The 21500-nt window shown below is 36.3% G+C and overlaps 1 protein-coding gene and 2 long non-coding RNA genes across 4 annotated transcripts in view; all 3 read left to right on the forward strand.

Moving 5' to 3' along the window:
* Positions 1-21500, forward strand: part of LOC147565659 (mitogen-activated protein kinase homolog NTF6-like) — an 87294-nt gene that overhangs the window by 48957 nt on the left and 16837 nt on the right. The window lies entirely within an intron of this gene.
* Positions 13333-14352, forward strand: LOC147565662 (uncharacterized). The gene is made up of 3 exons (XR_015237357.1): positions 13333-13432; positions 13624-13690; positions 14289-14352. It is a non-coding gene; the product is annotated as an uncharacterized LOC147565662 (long non-coding RNA).
* LOC147565663 (uncharacterized) lies at positions 14761-16871 on the forward strand. Of its 2 annotated transcripts, none has more exons than XR_015237355.1 (4): positions 14761-15129; positions 15674-15761; positions 16382-16520; positions 16599-16871. It is a non-coding gene; the product is annotated as an uncharacterized LOC147565663 (long non-coding RNA). The 2 variants fall into 2 exon arrangements; XR_015237356.1 differs by lacking the exon at positions 14761-15129 and adding an exon at positions 15223-15382.

Here is a 21500-nt window from a genome sequence, read left to right on the forward strand (position 1 = left end):
AAAATAAACTAAACTAAACAATATAAGTAAAACGAGCGAGAGAGATTCGAGAGAAGTGTTGGAGGAACAAGAGTCGGGAGACGGTAAGACTCGATTCGGGCAACAAATAAGTGAGAGAGGTGTCGAAGTCCGGGAATCCATAATGATAAATCTACGACTATGTGTAGTCCGATCTAATGTTTCAAAGTATAATCGATGTTCGACTCCTAATGTGATGTCTATAAGCACTACGTATATCCGGAGATCATACTTAGTCAAACAAACGTCATAATCGGTTAATCCCGAGTCAACGAAAGTGTTGTCTAGTCGCCTAACTATGTGAAGTGCATGACAAGACACATGAAATTATGACTTAGACTACTATCGATATCGAATACCTCGTTTCATCTATTAACTATGCGAAGTGCTTGACAAGACACATGAAAATACGATCAAAACGATAATCGAATCAAATGAACATCAATTCATAATCAAAATATCAAATCATATTAAACATAATCACAAATTCATCACATTTCATCTCATATAATCGACACACTTGATTTAGCTAACATGGTGAATAAGTAATAAATGAAAAGAAATGATAAGAGAAATCCCCCTTTTTCGATGTGGCTCGAGGCTAGGTTCGTCGAGAAAAATGAGTATCTAAGTGTAGTCGATCTCCCCGTAGCGATTTTCTGGATTTTCCTTTAAAAATGCAATTTGGGTGTCCCCGAGTAAAAATCAGATTTCCCCATAGCACTCATCATCATCTTCTCCATCTCAAGAACATCCACCATTAAAGCTTCATCAAGCTTTCTCTCTCTAGAGATTTTTCACCCAAAATCAAATCAAACCACATGGGAAGCTAGATCAAGACATGGGGAGTAAAAGCCCTAAGGTTTCCGGCCAAGAAGGTGGTCGGAAACCATAGAAAAAATCGGGCCAAGTTGAAGGAAGTGGCTGTCCAAGAAAGTCCGGCCAGATCCGAGCAAGTCGCGGCCGTCCCTTGCACTCCTATACGTCCCGAGCTGCAGCCGTGCACATCCGAGCAGCTGAGCAAGCTTCCTTGCGTCCTTGTGTCCGGTCGGAGCTGCTGTCCTTGCGTCCCGGAGCTGCTGCTGTTGCTCCCGTGTAGCTGCTGCTGCTGCTGGTGCCGTGCTGTTGCTGCTGCTGTCCGTGCTACCCGAGCAGCTCCCGAGCAGCTGCTGGTGCTGCAGCTCGAGCTGCTGCTCGGCCGGCCAAAGCTAGGCCGGCCTAGTGTGCTGGCCGGCCCTAGCTTTGGCCGGATCCTCCTTCTTCCTCTCTCTTGTCTTTCTCTTCAAACCCTCTCTTTCAAGCTCTCTCTCTAGCAACCAAGAACACCAACCCTTTCTCTCTCTTCCTAAGCTTGTGTATTGTTTGAATAAAGAAGAAGATGAATAGTGATGACCCCCTCCTTTTTTACTCAAACCCTAGGTCAAGACTTGACTTTGACTCAAACTTGAGTCCATAAAGAGAGGGTGCTCATATAATATTTCCTTGTCATTCTTCTTTGGGCTCTGGGGCTTGGTTGTGGGCTTCTCAACTAGAAATCCAAGGAGTGCCTTTATGGAATCCTTGTTTTAAGACCGAACCTTGACTTCTTTCTTTCACAACTTCCCCGTCCGAACTCGGAATTGACTTCCGTTTTCACTGTTGGACTCGTCTTTGACTCCTCTTCTCATTTGATTTGTTTAAAGTCTTTTTCTCTCGTTTTGGGCACATGAAATGATAGTGATAATCCGTTCCCTTTATTCCGAATTAAGTTCTTTATTCCAAATATGCTACCTAAACAAGAAAAACACATAAACTATTACAAAAAACACTCGAAAAGGACTAATTAGTCTATGTTAGGCTCCTTAAATGTGACATTTTCGTGTCACATCAACATCCCCAAACTTAAACTTTGCTAGTCCTCGAGCAAACAAAACAAAATAAAAGCCTAACTCACTTTCGGAGGAATCCCGGTTGCATTTAGCATATGCAACAAGCCGTTAAACCCCTAGGTTACCCCTAGTGGACGAGTGTTGTCTCGTGAGGGTTTCCATAGATGACACCCACAAACATCGAGTTTCAAATACACAAGGGTCCAACAACCACATCATATATAAGCATGGTTCATATAGTAAAGGGTTTAAGCATGTCAAAACATAATGAATCACGTAAACAAGTTCATGCGAAAGCTAAAGACCTCTTCACTAATGATCTTACCCTAAAGTGCAAGTGTTAAACCATAATAAGCAACATCTATGTTCCGAAGTCACAAAGCCTTGATCCCTAGTTTAGTACATTTCGCCTCGACTTTGGCCTCACGGACATACACACCAAATATGAAATCACTCAAGAATGGTTCGCTCGTATGTGTGAGTGTGATCACTAACATGGACTCAACACATAAAAAGGGGTGAGGACAACATTTTGGAACGAATGATCTTCGAAAAGGAATTAGCCACTAAATAGAGTGGGGAAGCTCACTCGCCCTTCTCACCTATTCTACCCTCTAAGGATGCCTTCCAAAGGTTGACGGATACAAAAGATGGATGAGATGGTAGATTCCCGAGAATGTCGACCTCTTCATGATGAACCTCTCAAGCATCTTCACATTTGTTTCTTGCTTCGAATACTTATTCATGAAAACAAACACCAACACATATATACACTCACATCACAACACATAAGAGCTAACACATGCTCAAACATACTCATATACAACTTTATTTCATTCATTCTTTCTTTCTCTTTTCCTTCTTTTTTTTCACTTCTTTTTTTTTCTTTATTCTTTTTCTTCATTCCTTTTTTATCTTTTCTTTTTCTCATAACATAAAATCACACAAAACAAAACAATTTCAACTCACACAATACCATATTCTTGCAATCAACTTTCTTTTCGTATTTGCTTTGGAAATTCTTCGTTATTTTCTTCTCATGTCTTCATTCTCGGGATATAAGATGATAGATGGTGATGGAGTATCCGCCTTCCTCTAGTTAGCATTCTCATTGGGTTTCATAGACTACAAGGGCAAGGTTAATTCGCTATCCTAATGTCACTCCTAATGGCTAAGGAAGTTGAGCACACAAGATCAAATGAGCTCTTTTATAAGTTACGAGGTTGAGTAGCTCTTCATTCTACTCGGAGTTAGCGCGGAAGAGTACACTCGAAGGACATTTTAGGCTTTGAGCTCTCACATGGGTTAAGTCTCCACTAATGACTACTCTAGGTCTCTTAGAGTTGTTTCTTCTTCACTAAGATGTTACTCCCATAGCATAACACAAACACTCAAGGACTCGACTTTCATGCAAAGACCATTAGCAATCACAAAACTCATCAACTCGACACATATGCATCAACATTCTTAAAACTATCACTATAATCACATGCAAATCTACTCAAAATGTTCAAAAATTTTCAAATTTTGGCTAATTTGAACCCTTTTGTCTTTGAAACCCATGGTCATGCATTGGTTATGGTCATATCCCGCATCCCCAAACTTAAAACTAACATTGTCCTCATGTAAGAGTCATTAGTTTCAATGTTTTCCCATTGAGGTTGGGACACATTTGGAGCATAAGACTCTCTACTATAATGCATGTAAGATGATCTGTCAGGATATCTATAATATGGCTCATAACCTTCTTGAGGTTGGTAATAATCCCTACGACCATCATTATGCACATTGTCTCTAGGATGACTACTACTATTCTGCCCATTTGCTAAATACCACCATGGTAGATTTGAAAAACTCTCGTCCCTTCTGCCATTATGTTGGGACCACGATCTATCCATTTCTCATCAAATTTTTTTTTTTTTTTTTTTTTTAACACGAAAACCGAGGAAGCACTACGAAGATCTTATAAAAAGTACCCACTAACAGGGGATTCGTGGGTGATTAGAGAAAGTTACCTCCCGTTCGAGACGGGCGACGACTTTGCAGACGACCCGGGCCACTCTCCCCGCGAGTGTTCGAACCCGAGGCTTCGTTTGATTTTCGGTTACAATTTAAAAGCCCTCTAATTTAGGGTCAAAACTTTAATCCAAAAAAATAAAATTAAGAAAGTCTAAAGTCTCTCTTTCTCACCAAAATAAAAAAATAAAAACTGTAAATTTTTCCTTCTGAGGTCCTCCTCCTTGTTGCGCCTCCTCTTCAGCTCCTTAGTGTTCTGCACACCAAAAACAGAGAAGCAAGTCAAAGTATCCAAAATTTAAAACTTACCAAAAATAGAACTTTCCAAGATTAGAAAAAATTTAAAACTTAGTCCCCGGCAGCGGCGCCAAAAACTTGATGGGCCTAGAAAGTTTCCTAAATAGGTCACCACCCGCAAGTATACGGGCGTCAAGTAATAATTCCGGTAAGACCGGTTCGTTCCTCAGAGACTAGTTAAACCTATTCTAAAATTAGGAAGTAATAAGATTGTAAAATGATTTGGTTTTGGTTTTTAAAATAAAATAAATAAAATATTAAAATAAAATTATGGAAATGAAAATGAACTCAAATGGGGAGATAAGTCTAGGGGTTTCGGAATCTACTAAATCACCTTTAAAACAAATAGTCATCTAATCAATCCTCTTTCTTTATAACTCGGAATTTCAGATAATGAACTATCTTAATTCCGGAAGATGTATTCGTTTAAACCCAATAATCTATAACAATGTAATTGTTTATTTCGAAAAACAAATCTCTAAACTATTGTTTAACAATCAATAAGCATATATCATCAAAGAATCTAATCTAAGCATGATATATCAAATTTAAAAGTATAAACAATGAAAAGAAAATCAATTCTACAAATCAAAACAATTTCAATTTTGAATCACAATCAAGAGAATTAACAAAATAAAAATATGTCTCTAAAGGTTCAAGTATGAGTTTCAAACTAAAACCCTAGATGGAGAGAGTTAGCTATTCATAATATGAGATTAAAATAAATACGGAAAGTAAGAGAGAATATGGAAGAAGAACAAAACTTTTCTTGCTGATTTCCTGGAAATGGTTTCCTTCTGATTTTCCTGTCAGGAAGCCAAACGCACCCTTAAGGAAAATAGTTTTCTCATCTTCTCGGAAATATATACTCTCTGGGAAAATTATTTTCCAGAGAGATTATTGACCCAAACGTGGTCTTCTTCTCCACTTCTTTTCTTCTCTCTGTTTTATTTCAATTCAAATCAACTAAAGCCACTAAATTACAGAAAAAGAGAAGAAGATTATAATAGATTTAGGCATTAGAAAATGATTCTGTTTCTCTACAAATTTCTCTTTCTCTCTCTCTTTCCTGTTTCTTTCTCTGATTCCTTTCTCTCTGTTTCTTTCTCTCACTAAAAGAAAATACAGAAAAAAGAAGAAGATGACAATAGATGATGAAGAAATAATGGTCTCTAACTTCTCTCTCTCTCTCTCTTGTATTTCTCTGGTTTGGTGAGCTCGAGAGAGGATGATTTGACCCCCAATCCGAGATGTCTCTCTCTCACTATGTTCCTGGTTTTTATATAAACCGAGGAGAAAGAAAACTCCAGCTAACTCCCTCCTTCAATCTCTCTTCAATCTTCTTAAATCTTCTTTCCTTTCTCGAAGCAATCCTTCCTTTCTCTCTCTCTCTGTTTTATTAGTTTTGAAAAGAGAATATATACTCTCTCTCTATCCTTTCTTCTCTAATCGTGATGTTTCCATGTCAAGAGAATAAAAGTCTCTTTCTCTCTTCCATTGTTATGGAAAGAAGATAAGTTAGAGATGGGAAAGAAGACAGGAGAATCAGCCAACTTTTAATTTCTCTAATTCCATTCTCAATGAAATCTTCAATCACCTTGTTGAAACCTCCTCTGCAAATCTTGCTTTCCTTTCATTTTCGAATTCTTTCTCAATATATCCAGCATTCTATCTCTGAAAATATCATAAAAATCATCCCTCCAATCTCTCTTGCCAATCTTAGTCGAATCTCCATTAGCCCTGTTCAATCTCTCTCTAGAATATCCCATCATGGAGAGATAACCGATCAGCTAGCTGCCTATATTTCGAATCCAATCTTGCTGTCCATGGTCATCTTCTTTCTTTCTCGGTTTTAAATTCGTTTCAAGATCTTCACAGCTCATCTCTTTCCCTTTCTCATTTGTTTCCAAAATCCCTTAAATCTTTTAAAATAAAATCTCTCAAGATATGCTTAAATAGGGTTAGTAGTTACAAAATAATAGGGGATAGGAATAACCGGGTCATCCACACGTGATTGCATGCAAGCTGGTCATGGGATGATCCTGTGTTTTGCGGGCTACGGGAGTACTTGAGCTGTGGTGCAGTGGTCGTTGGATTTTAGTTGATGCGCACGTGTACCCCTAGGATTATTGAACTCAAGCAGGAGCATAGAAGATTAGTTGCGTAGAAAGTACAGGATAAGCCTCCTTTATCAGTCCCGAAAGTGTACCACGGACGCCCGATAGTGTACCGAAAAAAATCACTTAAGCCACCCAATTTGCGCCATGTGTCACAGAGCGATCTATGTTGACCTTTAGTCAACTAATTCCGACCCAAACCTTGACCAACTATAAGTGCCTCGTCTTGAACCCTACTTTCATCCGAGCATAAAAATTGCCAAATCACCAGACTACCATAATTACCAAAATACCCCTGGGTGTGTCTTTTTCCCGTTTTTATTTAACTTTCGAGCACAATTCCGTAAAAGACACCTGGAAAGAGAAACAAGCAAATTATCAGAGTAAAGGCTCGAATTGGACTAACTATCCCGAGTTATGAGATTCAGATGAGACATTTTCATGACTCATCATGATACTACCAAGACTCATGTATAACGAGGTTCCAAGTTGATGCCAAGCTCACGCCATCCCCAAACTTGGAACAAACCACGCCTTAGAAGTAAAACATATAATAAATGCTCCTAAAATATCCAAAAATATAATGAGAATGAAGCACAAAAGAAGACATGACCATATAAAGTCTACCACTAACGCGGGTATAGACGATTGCATCGAGCTATGCAATTAGCCTTTGATTCTCTTGTTTTCACACAAGAGCACGAGTCATGTCTCGCGGAGGGTTTCCAGAGATGTTACCCACAAACATCAAGGCCCATCTTAGTCGGCTAACGATCATATAGTAAAAGCCGGAAGATTTGGGGATCAACCCAAAGAAAGCTATATACACATGGTAATCGTCTCACAAATATATACAAGCTATAACGTGCAAGTGAGACGAAAACCGAAAAGAGGCCATCCCCAAACTTAGTGGATACACGGTCCACTAAGTTAGCATGAATGCTAGGGGCGACGACTAAGAAGTCGTCAAAAGGATCGACATACAATTGAAGGGTCAGGAAGTCGGTCGAAGGTAAAAAGTCAAACCCAAGCTTAGTGGATAGAACATCCACTAAGTCTCTAGACATGCTAGGAAAGACGTCCGAAGTGTCCCATAAGGGGTCAACAACCGAGTCTGAGATCATATGGAAGGTCGAACTAGACTCTAAGGGTAAGTCAATAGGCTCGGGGACCAAGTCAAGGTCCGTAATTTCCTTAGGTAAATGGTCCGATAAACTATCCATTACGTCTCTAACTACTATGTCATCGACGTCCTTAAAGGCATCGGGAGCCTCAAAGTTAGGCATAACACCTTCCATTCTACATAAACCATCCAAATAATCACAAGTGGTAAAAGTTGGAAAGTTCAATAACGTGTGATCCCCAAACTTGCTCATAGAGCTATCATCCTGAACATTACAATCTAATGTAGTATGATCATGATGAGATGACAATGGTCGAGGGAGTGAGCAACAAGGGTCATCGGTCTGTTCAATCTCAAATGGTCTATCAGGAGCTTCATCGACATTTAACTTAAGACTAGAGTTAGGTGTATTACCCTCACCGTCATTCATAGTCTCCTCTTGAGTTTGGGGTGCGCAAACCCCTTCCTCGTCGATGATAGGCTCCGACTCAATTCTATCAACAATATTGAGAATCCATTCCGTGATCTCTTTGATTTCTCGATTGAATCTAGTTTGGTACTCTAAAATTGCTTGGAGAGTGTCTTCAGACATCTCCTCGTAATAAGGCACATGAGTATAACTAGACGAAGACTCTCGCGGAACACGGGTCATGGGACAATAGTCGGTCAAATGGTCTAAGCTCGCACAAATAGCACACACCGGGCTAATGGTCTCCATGGTCCTTTCTTCACTACCTTCATGTAGATACCTAGACTCGACTCTTTGAGTGGAATCATCGAGTCGGGAATTGTCATCACTAAGTGAACCGTTCATATATGCTTGTCGATAGTCACGAAGACTTCGACGTGGTCGATCAATACTAATAGAACGACGGTCCTCATCAAATGATAAATTCATACATGAAGGTGTGGTCATTCCAAATTCTTGTCGATAGTCTCGAAGACTCTTACGGGGTTGATTACCCTCATGCTCATAATCCCTAAAACCATATTCAGGATAAGTCTGACCGACTCCATACATCCGTCGATATTCACCCATGGTTATCCTAGGTCGGTCAGGCTCAACTCGCCTATTTCTATCACTAGTCGGAACATTCCTATGTAAATTTGAGTAGTCCTGATGACTTGTAGATGGTCGACTAGTGTTGGAAAGGGTTCGCATAAGGTCATTCTCATCAAATGACCAACTTGCCATGATCTCACAATGTTCAAGGATACTAACACACAATCGCAAAATGGGAACAAACACTTATAGACTAACAATCACACACAAGTCAAAAGGAAGAGATAGAATGTGATACTATCAAGTGCTCCTCTCCTTTCGTTCGCCTTTTCCTTGGCTTCTCGATTCCTTCCTTTTCCTTCGCCTTTATGTCACTTTTGGCTCTTTTCTCGAAAACGGTACCTAAAAAGAAGATAAAAAAACTACAAAAATAAATAAAGAGAAAACATCTAAGAAAGCAACTAACACAAGACTAATGAACAAAACAACAAACGCTATCCTAACTACTAAACCTATCCCCGGCAGCGGCGCCAAAAACTTGATGCAGCCGAAAAGGTTACACACCCAAGCGGAGGTATCAAGTAGTAACCGGTAAAACCGGAGTCGATCCAAGGATAGGAAGGTAGTGTGGATATCGAAGGGTCTTATCCCTCTGTCTAGATATTAAGGGCTAACTTAGACTAAAAAGAAGAGAAACAAGGATAAATATGGGTTTTAATGAATAAGCAATAAGAGATTAAAGCAAACAAGTAAAATAAACTAAACTAAACAATATAAGTAAAACGAGCGAGAGAGATTCGAGAGAAGTGTTGGAGGAACAAGAGTCGGGAGACGGTAAGACTCGATTCGGGCAACAAATAAGTGAGAGAGGTGTCGAAGTCCGGGAATCCATAATGATAAATCTACGACTATGTGTAGTCCGATCTAATGTTTCAAAGTATAATCGATGTTCGACTCCTAATGTGATGTCTATAAGCACTACGTATATCCGGAGATCATACTTAGTCAAACAAACGTCATAATCGGTTAATCCCGAGTCAACGAAAGTGTTGTCTAGTCGCCTAACTATGTGAAGTGCATGACAAGACACATGAAATTATGACTTAGACTACTATCGATATCGAATACCTCGTTTCATCTATTAACTATGCGAAGTGCTTGACAAGACACATGAAAATACGATCAAAACGATAATCGAATCAAATGAACATCAATTCATAATCAAAATATCAAATCATATTAAACATAATCACAAATTCATCACATTTCATCTCATATAATCGACACACTTGATTTAGCTAACATGGTGAATAAGTAATAAATGAAAAGAAATGATAAGAGAAATCCCCCTTTTTCGATATGGCTCGAGGCTAGGTTCGTCGAGAAAAATGAGTCTCTAAGTGTAGTCGATCTCCCCGTAGCGATTTTCTGAATTTTCCTTTAAAAATGCAATTTGGGTGTCCCCGAGTAAAAATCAGATTTCCCCATAGCACTCATCATCATCTTCTCCATCTCAAGAACATCCACCATTAAAGCTTCATCAAGCTTTCTCTCTCTAGAGATTTTTCACCCAAAATCAAATCAAACCACATGGGAAGCTAGATCAAGACATGGGGAGTAAAAGCCCTAAGGTTTCCGGCCAAGAAGGTGGTCGGAAACCATAGAAAAAATCCGGCCAAGTTGAAGGAAGTGGCTGTCCAAGAAAGTCCGGCCAGATCCGAGCAAGTCGCGGCCGTCCCTTGCACTCCCGTACGTCCCGAGCTGCAGCCGTGCACATCCGAGCAGCTGAGCAAGCTTCCTTGCGTCCTTGTGTCCGGTCGGAGCTGCTGTCCTTGCGTCCCGGAGCTGCTGCTGCTGCTCCCGTGTAGCTGCTGCTGCTGCTGGTGCCGTGCTGTTGCTGCTGCTGTCCGTGCTACCCGAGCAGCTCCCGAGCAGCTGCTGGTGCTGCAGCTCGAGCTGCTGCTCGGCCGGCCAAAGCTAGGCCGGCCTAGTGTGCTGGCCGGCCCTAGCTTTGGCCGGATCCTCCTTCTTCCTCTCTCTTGTCTTTCTCTTCAAACCCTCTCTTTCAAGCTCTCTCTCTAGCAACCAAGAACACCAACCCTTTCTCTCTCTTCCTAAGCTTGTGTATTGTTTGAATAAAGAAGAAGATGAATAGTGATGACCCCCTCCTTTTTTACTCAAACCCTAGGTCAAGACTTGACTTTGACTCAAACTTGAGTCCATAAAGAGAGGGTGCTCATATAATATTTCCTTGTCATTCTTCTTTGGGCTCTTGGGCTTGGTTGTGGGCTTCTCAACTAGAAATCCAAGGAGTGCCTTTATGGAATCCTTGTTTTAAGACCGAACCTTGACTTCTTTCTTTCACAACTTCCCCGTCCGAACTCGGAATTGACTTCCGTTTTCACCGTTGGACTCGTCTTTGACTCCTCTTCTCATTTGATTTGTTTAAAGTCTTTTTCTCTCGTTTTGGGCACATGAAATGATAGTGATAATCCGTTCCCTTTATTCCGAATTAAGTTCTTTATTCCAAATATGGTACCTAAACAAGAAAAACACATAAACTATTACAAAAAACACTCGAAAAGGACTAATTAGTCTATGTTAGGCTCCTTAAATGTGACATTTTCGTGTCACATCAACCACCATATTGGGATAATACTAAATGAGTTTGATTATAATTAGTATGACTTGCTCTCACAACCCCAAGAAGTTCACCATCATCAATCTTCTGTTTCTTCTTCTCTTTATAACACAAATATTCCAATTTCTTCTCTTCTAGTTTTTGCAACTTAGAGTCTAATAAATCATTAAATTCTCTCAATGACTCCAATGTAGTTAATGTCTTGGTAAACCCATAATCATCTCCAGAAGCAGGGACTAATAAGAACTTAGAATTCCCATCATCATTTTGATGAGTTTGATTCATCTCTGTTTCATTTTTCCTCTTCTTCCTGGTGACATTTTGATGAATAATATCAGATAAATTACTTAAATGTTTCATTCGATCTTTTGTATCCGTACTTTTGTAACGTTGGATTAGCGTATGGAGTTGAGTAGGATTCTCGAGCCATGTAAAGACATCCCCTTGGGGTCCATAGCCTATTACGAATGTATCGGTTTGACAAAGTGTTGATAGTTCAGATGCTTTCTTCATCAAATTGAGTTTTCGATTGGAATAAGTCTTCAACTTCTTCTTACTCTTTTCTTTAACCCGTGACTGAGAGGAGGAGGATAAACTCATCTTTCTTCTTTTACTGTTGTTTCTGCAAATTCAGTAAAAATAAATTCAGTATCAGTTAAACAATCACAAATTCTTATTTTATTACAATAAACTACTTATTTATTGGGGAGGGATGATAAAAACTGGTGTGAAATTATTGGTAATCACTGAATCTTGAATGGGTTTAAATTAAGTTTCAAATACTAGTATGATTCTTTCTAGCAAATAAAATTTGTGGTATTGATGAGTAGATTGAAAAACAAGAAGGCAATAAAAGAAAGAATAACAGAGGAACTACGTTTTTATACGTAGTGGTTTATGTAGGGAAAAACAAAAGAACCCCAAGTCTAAATAAAAAAAAAAGAGAATTGTTTTTGGTTGAAGAAAAAGATCAAAACCCTATTAAAATATACTAGTTTTAATTGTACTAATCCTAACTAAGACAAACAAGAAAGGGTGAATTTTGAAAGTAAAAACGAAAAAACAATATTAACAGATGAAAAAAACTACTATAATGAAAGAAGAAAACAAAAAAAAAATAGGATGAAGAGAAAAAAATGAGATCTTAATTAGAAGAATATATACCTGATGGATGGGAGATGCAAGAGAAATGGTCACTTGGATTTGGTAATAGATCAAGAAAGAAAGCTTTTTATTCCATAGACACCTCTATTTTTTTCTCTTTTTTTTTTTCTCAGAATAATCAAATTTCAAGATCCTGTATTTCTTAATTACCACATCCACTAGGTAAAATTATTAAACTTTCTCTCTCTAGATCACTTTCTTGTTTTCTTCTTTCTTATTTACTTCTTCTTTCCTTTCAAATATGAGACGTTCTTGCCTTGGTGGAGATATTACAACAAAAACTAAATCTTGGTGTTTAATCTTTCTCTATATTTTGTTCTTGTTCTTTTCTGGAATCAAAAGGTACTCACTGTTTTATATTTGATTTTTTAATTTTGTTTTTCTGGATTTGTATCTTGCAGTAAATTAGGTATTCCTCCTATTATTTTGCTATTGAAATTGTTAGTGTTATTGGAATCAAATGATCAAATGCAATTGAAAGATTGTTATCTCCACGATTGAACTGCTTCAGTAGAACAGATGTTAAATAATACAGCTTTTTAAATTTCTTCATCTTCACATACGATCTCTCAAGCTAAACCGGAAAATGTTGTTCATTTTCCTCTTCACATTTATATGGCTTCAGATTTTCCCTAATAATCTAAAAATCTATATTAGTGATCTTTTGCAAATAGTTTACTGGTTCAGTTTGATTTTGGTTTTAAATGGTTTTTAAAGTTAATGACATAGTTTTTGTTGTTATAGGTTGTGGAATTGGGAGATCATAGGCCTTTGGAAGTTTACAAGGAATAAGCTTATATCATTTATTCTCTTTATCTTTGTTACGTTTTAAGTGTTTTACCGAGATATAATACTCTACGTATTTGTTAGTGTAGTCGAGATTGAAGAAATACTTGATTAGTTGACTGGTTCCCGTCCCTCTTGAGTCTCAAGAAGGATAGGTCTCAAGAAATACTTAATCCTCATATTTAATATATGGTAACTTTCCCTCCTTATCTATTATACAAAACAAAGTAAAGAGACAATAAATCCGGGTCGTGAGAGAAGAGAAGTTGAATCGTTAATTCCATCAATCAAATCTTCCACCATCAATTTCTATCTTCAACCTCAATCACTGGCCAGTGGAGTAACGAAATGGTCGGACTCCCCATAAAGATCCTACGCTAAATCAAATTATTTAATCAGGTACAGTGGGTTCAGATTTGATTCAAGTGTATTTAATCGTTTCAATCTCTATAATTTGTAGTCTGTCTTAATTTTATTTATTAAATTAACCCATTTTTGGAATCATTAATGGTTGTTCTCATCCAATCTCTTAAACTGCTAGCTTCTCATAATTTTATTAAGTTAACCAATTGAATCTCTTGAACTGCTAGCTTCTCAGAATATCTTCTTGACGACTTTGAAGGCTAAGAAATCAAATCTTCTTGACAACTTTGACGGGTACTACCTCTCTTCTCTGTTTTCTTTTTCTATTTTCTTTTTTCTTTTGCATTTGATTTTGAGTTTATTTGTGATATCATAAGCATATAATTTTCACTCATCTCGGTTTTTAATGAAGTTTAAGATTGCAGATTTTAGCTATTATGTTCAATCATTCGGTTTAGCCTCCCTTTTCGCTGGATTTAGAATTTTTTGGTGAAAGTTTAGCATTGAGGATTCTTTTAGGTAGATCTTTTTAGATGAATATCCTATGTTTGAGTACTGTTTGACTTGGATGTTCTTTCTGTCGATTTCTTGATCTACATACGAAGCTAAACTCTTGCTTGACCAAATTTCAATAACTCAGAAAAATAGAAAATTTTGATCAAAATCTGAAATAGAACATTTGGTAATAAGAGAGTTGATTATGGAGAATCCATTACCACAAGTGCATGATTTTATAGTACCAAGCTCTCTTCAATCTTGAGGTTTTCCTATTTAAATAATCATGAGATGATTCCTGCAATTTGAATTATAAGCCATTCAATTTGAAAATATTTTTTCATATTCAACCTTATGATCATATTATCGATTATGAAATTTTCATTGTTGTAAACAGACGGGTGAGGAGGCTATGCCACCAATAGAGTCAACATTTTCATTACAAGTGAACTCAAAATTGGAGTGATGAGTTTCTCCATTATAAAACATGGTTTTGATTCAATTATGGTTCAATTACCCTCGATATTCCATGTCTTTCCATCACAGTTTTTATCCTAAAACCATAACTCCTTAAATTGGTCATTTTTTTATGTGTTGTTTACATTTATGTTCTATGTATTATAGGATTTGCAGAATGGTTGAACTTTTGATTCATTGATCTAATTTAACTTTATGAAATGATCTTAAAATTTGATATTATTTTCCTTTATTCAGTTAACCAATTGGTTATCTTGCTTGCAGAGTGTTCCTCCATGTTTCTTTCTTGATGTTAATGTCTATTTGTTGGGTTTGTTAATTTGATTAGATTAGTTTCTGTTTAATGCTAAGTTTCATTTATGCTATAGAAGAGTGTCGGCCTTCGTCATCACCCGTTAATGTAATCTCTGCACCATCAACTGGATTTCAGGTTGATACTAATATCGACACGTCAAGGCCTGACACATAATGATCTCCTCCTCACAAATTTCTTATGATGCAGATTTTTGGCGTCCACAAACATCACCAAACACTTTGGGAGCGGAGACGATAAGATTGATGAAGCGACCATAATTGGAGATTTTGGTTCTGTCGAAAAACTACAAATAGTGGAAGTTTGATTAATCAGCTTTTCCAAATGATATGCATTTCACAAATGGAGCAAATTCTATACCTCCTTCCCAAAGAAGACCAGTGAACCTTCAAAATTGAGTGAAAATGTTGCTTCGGGAATAGAGGAGTATGTCCTGCCTGTCTCGAAGGTATATTGCGTTATTGTAAGTTGAAATGAGTTCTTTTTTATGCATCTATTGTTCAGACACGCTAGGGAGTATATTTTTGTCTTTCCAATAAAATGAAATCTAAAATTATTTATATCTAACTATGCCATCTCTATGTTAATTTTTAACAACTCTCTTTACCCTCCATTCTATCATTACCTTATAGGACCATAGGTGAGTTGAAGTTCGGCATAGTGACTGCTCGATTAGGATTATGGAAACCTAATAAAACTAGGTTTTTTGTTCTTTGCTCACCCATTTCCTTCACTTCATTGCTCAATTGTTTTATTCATTTCTTTTTTGTACCAACCTTATTTTTGAAGAGGTTTTTCCTATAATGTAGGCTATTGTTAGTATGTCAAGGATTTATTGTAGGATATGTCTAATAAGTAATGCACAATATGGTTTGGGCTTCGGGGTTAACTTCAATTTGATTATTAGGTTCTATGCTAATGTGATTTTAGCAAGTATTTTTAGTAAAAAAAATTATGAATCATGGTTTTTTATTGTTCAACTGCTCAAGTAGGTACTTTAGATTGAAAGGTGTTACTCGAGCTCTACTCCATATATCGGTATTGACAGGAACTGAATACCAAAACATTAGCCAGGGACAGGTATTTTCATTATTCAGAAATTCAACTAAGAGAGTTAATTTCTTTGGAAAAAATATATTGTTTTTTAATTTTAGAACAATAATCTAATTGATTTTGGTGGTTGGAAGAAGTTAAAATTGTTTATGACAAAGGTTTTTTTGAGAATTATGACAAGGTTGTTAGATTTTTTTTAATCTAGGATTATTTAGTAATTTGTTCTTATGGTGTGAAAGGAATGCATCAATGTAATGTTTGTTATTATAAAAGAGTTAAGATTGCTGACTACGAAAAACATTTCGAGACGTTATTTTACACCTAGAAACGTAGGATGCAAGCAAGTGAATCATTTGGCAATTTCACAAATCACACAGTGAAGGTTAAATTTTTGAACATGCAAGGCATTTGGAAAACCATTTAGACAAAGAGGAGTTATTGAACTAGGAAGCGATTTGTAACTCACAACAATTGTACTCGTGGTTTCGATTAAAAAAAAACTGTACTCGTGGTTTTTTTATTCTTTTTGTTTGGTAACTTGGTTTATAAACCATCATGTTCACTTTTTTGTATCATGGTCTTTATGGCGAATTTAAACCAGACTATTCATGATATCTTATTATGTTTCGTCATCAAAACCAACACAGGTAAAAGGGAAAACTTTCTAATTACAAGATGCAAGAGATTGTACACAATGAAACCTCTGGGGATGTAGCTGGAAATGTATTATATGTAACTATTTAGGATGTTGGAGCAGTGGATGTTATCATCAATAATTTGCACTAGGTAAGCATTTTCTTGGTGTTTTATTTTAAGGAAATAGATCATAATTGATTTTTCTATAATAAGGATTTTGTTGTTCAGGACCATAATTTGCCTATGGAAGATAATGTCATGAACACAAAACGACATAATGTGAGAATTAGAGAGGTAGATAGTTCTCCATTGATACTTGGTAAATATTTTCCTTCTTTTTATTTGTGTAAGTAGGATATTGATTGTTTCATTTATAGGGGTTGTAAAAATGAGTGTTTTTAGGTTTGAATGAATGAAATGAGTTTGTGGGTTTTCCTCTGTTTCGTAGCTTAAATTTTGTTGTAATAGAGGTTTTCTAATAGGATAGAATCTCATTCAGATGTAAAGTGGAACTATTCGATCAAGAAAAAATAGTTGTATGATGTTATTAGTCAATTGCTTCCGAATTCTACATCAAATGGTGTGATAAACACTCCCCCGTGCCCTACGTGCACGGGCTATATCTAGTCTATTATATAAAACGAAATGGTGATTTTCTGAGTGGACCGTAGATTTATGTATGAGATAATTAGGTCCATCGGATTATCAGAACAAATTTTGTAATTAGATATAATATCAAAGGTTATTTATGTCTCAAATAATAACAAGAAAACTGCCCACATCTTCATCTCCCTAAAATCTCTCTGCCAATTATAACGCAATGGTGGTTTTCTGAGTGGACCGTAGATTTATGTATGAGATATTCAGGTCTGTCGGATTATCAGAACAAATTTTGTAATTAGATATAATATCAAAGGTTATTTATGTCTTAAATACTAACAAGAAAACTGCCCACATCTTCATCTCCCTAAAATCTCTCTGCCAATTATATTTAAACTACCCACAATTAAAATTATCTCTCTGCACCCATAAATCTCTCTCCCACCCGTAAATGATCTCAACAATTTGTTTTCAAAACTCTGTTCTTCTCTCTTTAAAAGAATTTCTTTTCACCTTTCATCTTTCCATTTAAAAATTCTTTATCATTATAGAAAATCCGTACCCTACGGGTACGGGCTATACTCTAGTCTATTATATAAAATAGAATGGTGAGTGCTAAGTGGGACAAACTAAAAGACAAACCCAATAGACAAACATTGGGATAAGTCTAGCCGTACGTTATCTCGTGATAAATCTTGACTCTCTATTTAACAAAGAAAATAATACGAGCATAGCTCTAATTTATTGCTAATAACATTGGCTATTTTAATCTAGCCACCCGTTTTGTTTCTTCTAACACATTGACCTTTTGATCTCTCACCTACCTAAAAACAAAGATAATTCTTTCACCAACTCAAAATATAACAAAAACCGCCCTCTTCCTCTTCAACGCTATTTATTCCTATTCGTCCTCTTAAATGTCTTTCCTTCTCTCTACAAACATGGAATATCAAAGGTTGAATACAACTTTCAACAAAAGAAACGTTGAATACAAAGGGCTACAGTTACCAAACACTTCCTCTAAAATGATTCTTTCTACAATATTTTCCATTACTCCCCCTTTCTATAAAACCAACACCTCCTATTGAGTTTCCAGTCATCATCCAAATTTGCTCCGAAGCAAGCCTCCCATACTTTTTGTTATTATATATATTGAGTTTCTCTAATCCAAGTTTACACTGATATCTCTTTCTTTACTTTTGTTGTACTAATAGTTAATTGGTTTGTATGAATTGCTCTAACATAAAGTGATATGGTTTGTATGATTTTCTCAAGCAAAACTACTATAATTTTGGTTATATAGATCTTGAATCCAAATTTTATTTGGTCCCTGTTTTTTTTTATGCGAAAGAAATAATTCTTTTTTTTTTTTTGAAACCAAGGGAACAAATTCCATTAATAAGTGATTGAATCACAATGTTTACATGGATGAATTCTTATTTCTCCCCTCTGAAAACTTCATGAGAGTTACATACCTTTAAATGCAAAGTGCCTCATGAAGAAATTGGACTAGACACAGACACTATTGGGATTCTAAAGATCCGAGAAAAAAGACCCTAAAGGTCTGACAAAAGGATCCTAAAGATCCGTGAAAGGAGACCCTAAAGGTCTGACTAAAAGCAAATTACAACAATAATAATTGAAAATACAAATTAAGAAAATACTAAATTTACATCCCCTTCGTTTTCGCCGGAAAATTGCCATTGTCGCCGGAAAACTGCCGCCGGAAAACCGCCGTCATCACCGGAAGGAATAATCAACTCAGCAAGTCTCAACGAGTCAATTCCTTTTTATTTGTTATTGATGAAAGTGATTCCTTGTTCTTTTTACCCAGATCTTCAGTGTTAATCATATACAAACCATAACCAAAGTCATCTCCACCCATCGCCGGAAAAGTCTACCAGATCTGAAGCACTCCACCGCCATCACATCGACAGACAACCCAATCGCACCAAAGATCACTCGAAACCAGTAGATCTGAAATACTCCACCACTACCAAATCTTGCATGATCTAATAGCCCACCGTGAACAGATTTACAGTAAAATCAAGAGAGAGTGAGAGGGGGAAAGGGATTTAAATGGTTTACTAAACTGAAAATCGGAGAAAAAGAGACGGGGTTTGATAACGAGAGAAGATGGAATAGGACCAAAGAGAGAGAGGAATAGAGGGAAAGAGAGGTGTAACCCTCGCCGGATCTGGCGAGGGTTACACTAAAACTACAACAAGAACGAAGAAGAAGAAAGTTGAAGAGAGAGAGAGACTAGAGAGAGAAGGAGCGGTTTTCCTGTTCATATTATCCTGGTCTCTGTTTTATTTTTATCCGAAGGAAATAATTATGTTCATATTGTTCCAACTTACTACTTTAGCTCTTCCTTTCCTTCATATACCAATCTCAGTACTCGGCTACTTGTACTCAGGGGCGGAGCCAGGATTTTGTCCTAGACAGGGCTGACCTAAAAAAATTTGCGTATTAAATTTGTATTTAGAAAGAATTAGTGCTTGCAAAAGATAAATGCATTTTTTTTATTCAATTACAATTGCTTCGTACGTTTAACCATTTTATGATTAATTTTTTAATTTTTCTAACTAATAGACATGTCTATGATTTAAGAAGTGAAAGACAATTTTTAAGTTAAATTGGAGGTAAAACAAAAAAAATATCAAATAAACTCTTTTGTCTTACAAAGTAAATGAAACAAAATATCGTAAACATTCTAAGATAGAAACATGAAATATATGAGTGAGAAAGATGAACTGAAAGAAAGAAAAATAAAATAGATCAGGACGACAAAACAATTAAAAATAGAATGGGGGCTAAAAAAGAAGTTCAGACAAAATTATGTGCCAAAACGACAGTTGGTTATGAATAAGAGCAAAATGATGACTTGCATATAAATAGGGGACCAAATAACAATTATTATTCCTTTGAAACAAGGTCAGTTTAAAAAAACGAAAGGAAATAACCTCACTGGGTGGGTCGAACCGCTGGCCTAACGAGCGTTGGGAGATGCTTCTACCGTCCGGGCTAACTAGCTTAAGTGATGATACTTAGGTCGGAGAGTTATAAGAACTAACCCAGGCTATAGCCTGGGTTAGTCTTCACATACCTCCGCCCCTGCTTGTACTTGCAGGTTGTGCATCGAAGCAGGGATATTTGCTCTTAGTGAAAAGAGAGTTCATGTAATGGCTGTGGGAAAGGTGATGAAGAAAGAAAAAGAGAACATGTCATTACATATTCCTTAATTAATTAGTTTCTATCATTGTGTTGCATTCGATGCGTGGAAATAAGAAAAAAACTGTCAGTTTCTCTCTGTATGATGTTTCCGAGTTACCCTATTTAGTTATTTGTACTCAACAATTTATTTTAATGATTTCTAAAATTAAGGGTAAGCTATTAGAATTGGCCCAAGATATTCTTATCAACAACTTATCTAAAATATTTTCGTTGGGAAATTGTTATAGGTTCATAATTGTATAATATTCTCCCTCAACTTGGTTGTGTTTGATATAGTATTTATCATCACTGGAATATTCACCCATTAACATAATTATATTATATATCATTTCCTATTTCTATTATACATTTTCTTCTTTCCCAAATTAATTGTTTTACAAAAAAACCTAATGAAAAATCAGGCCCATAATCTTTTCCTTTGTTCAATCCCCTTGATTCACAAGGTCTAATAATGAAAAAAAAGCCACTCGATGCAATAACCAAGTCCAAAATATGTTAAAAGGCGTAAAATTCTACACAAAGGCCTTTGTGTTGGAGACGCGTGCTAATTATATGGTTATTATTATGTATTTTACTGATTAGCAATTCAATATGTATCTTTTTTCTCTTCATCTCGCTATTTCTATATATGATTATTTTCTTCATCTTTCGATTGATATCAAATTCATTAAAGTTTGAATTTATATAATCTATAATGTAGACATACAAGTTCACATTTTAAGATAAGTAAGATAAAAATATTCATTTTCGACGACTCTTTGTATACAACATATGAATAATAAGAAATCTTTAAAATAATTTTCTTACTTTACCAGTTCAATATTTAATTTCCAAAGAAATCGTTTGTGCCGAAGGCACGGGTTATACCTAGTATGTTAATAAAACGTTACAAAAGCATCGATATTAAAGACCGAATGAAACATTCAAGTACTTTACCCGTTATTATCAAGATCCAATTAATGATGAAGAAGAAATTAAAGTTGAAACAATTATTAATCAAACTCAAGATGATGATAATTCTAAGCTCTTACTCCCTGTTTCTGGAGATGATTACGAGGGGTTTATCAAGACATTAACTACAAAGGAGTCATTAAAAAAATTTAAAGATTTATTGGAATCTAAATTGCAGATATTGAAAGAGAGGAAACTGGAATTGTCTAAAGAGAAGGCCAAGGACTTGTTGACCTGATGAACCAAGTTGACGGTCTATCACCACCACCATACATGGATGATACTAAATGGGTTTGATCATAATCCTCTCACAAACCCAAGAAGTTCACCATCAATCTTAGG

Source organism: Eschscholzia californica, unplaced genomic scaffold (assembly GCF_041429995.1).
Source record: "Eschscholzia californica isolate CP2 unplaced genomic scaffold, dmEscCali1.0.p SCAF_1, whole genome shotgun sequence".
Taxonomy (NCBI): domain Eukaryota; kingdom Viridiplantae; phylum Streptophyta; class Magnoliopsida; order Ranunculales; family Papaveraceae; genus Eschscholzia; species Eschscholzia californica.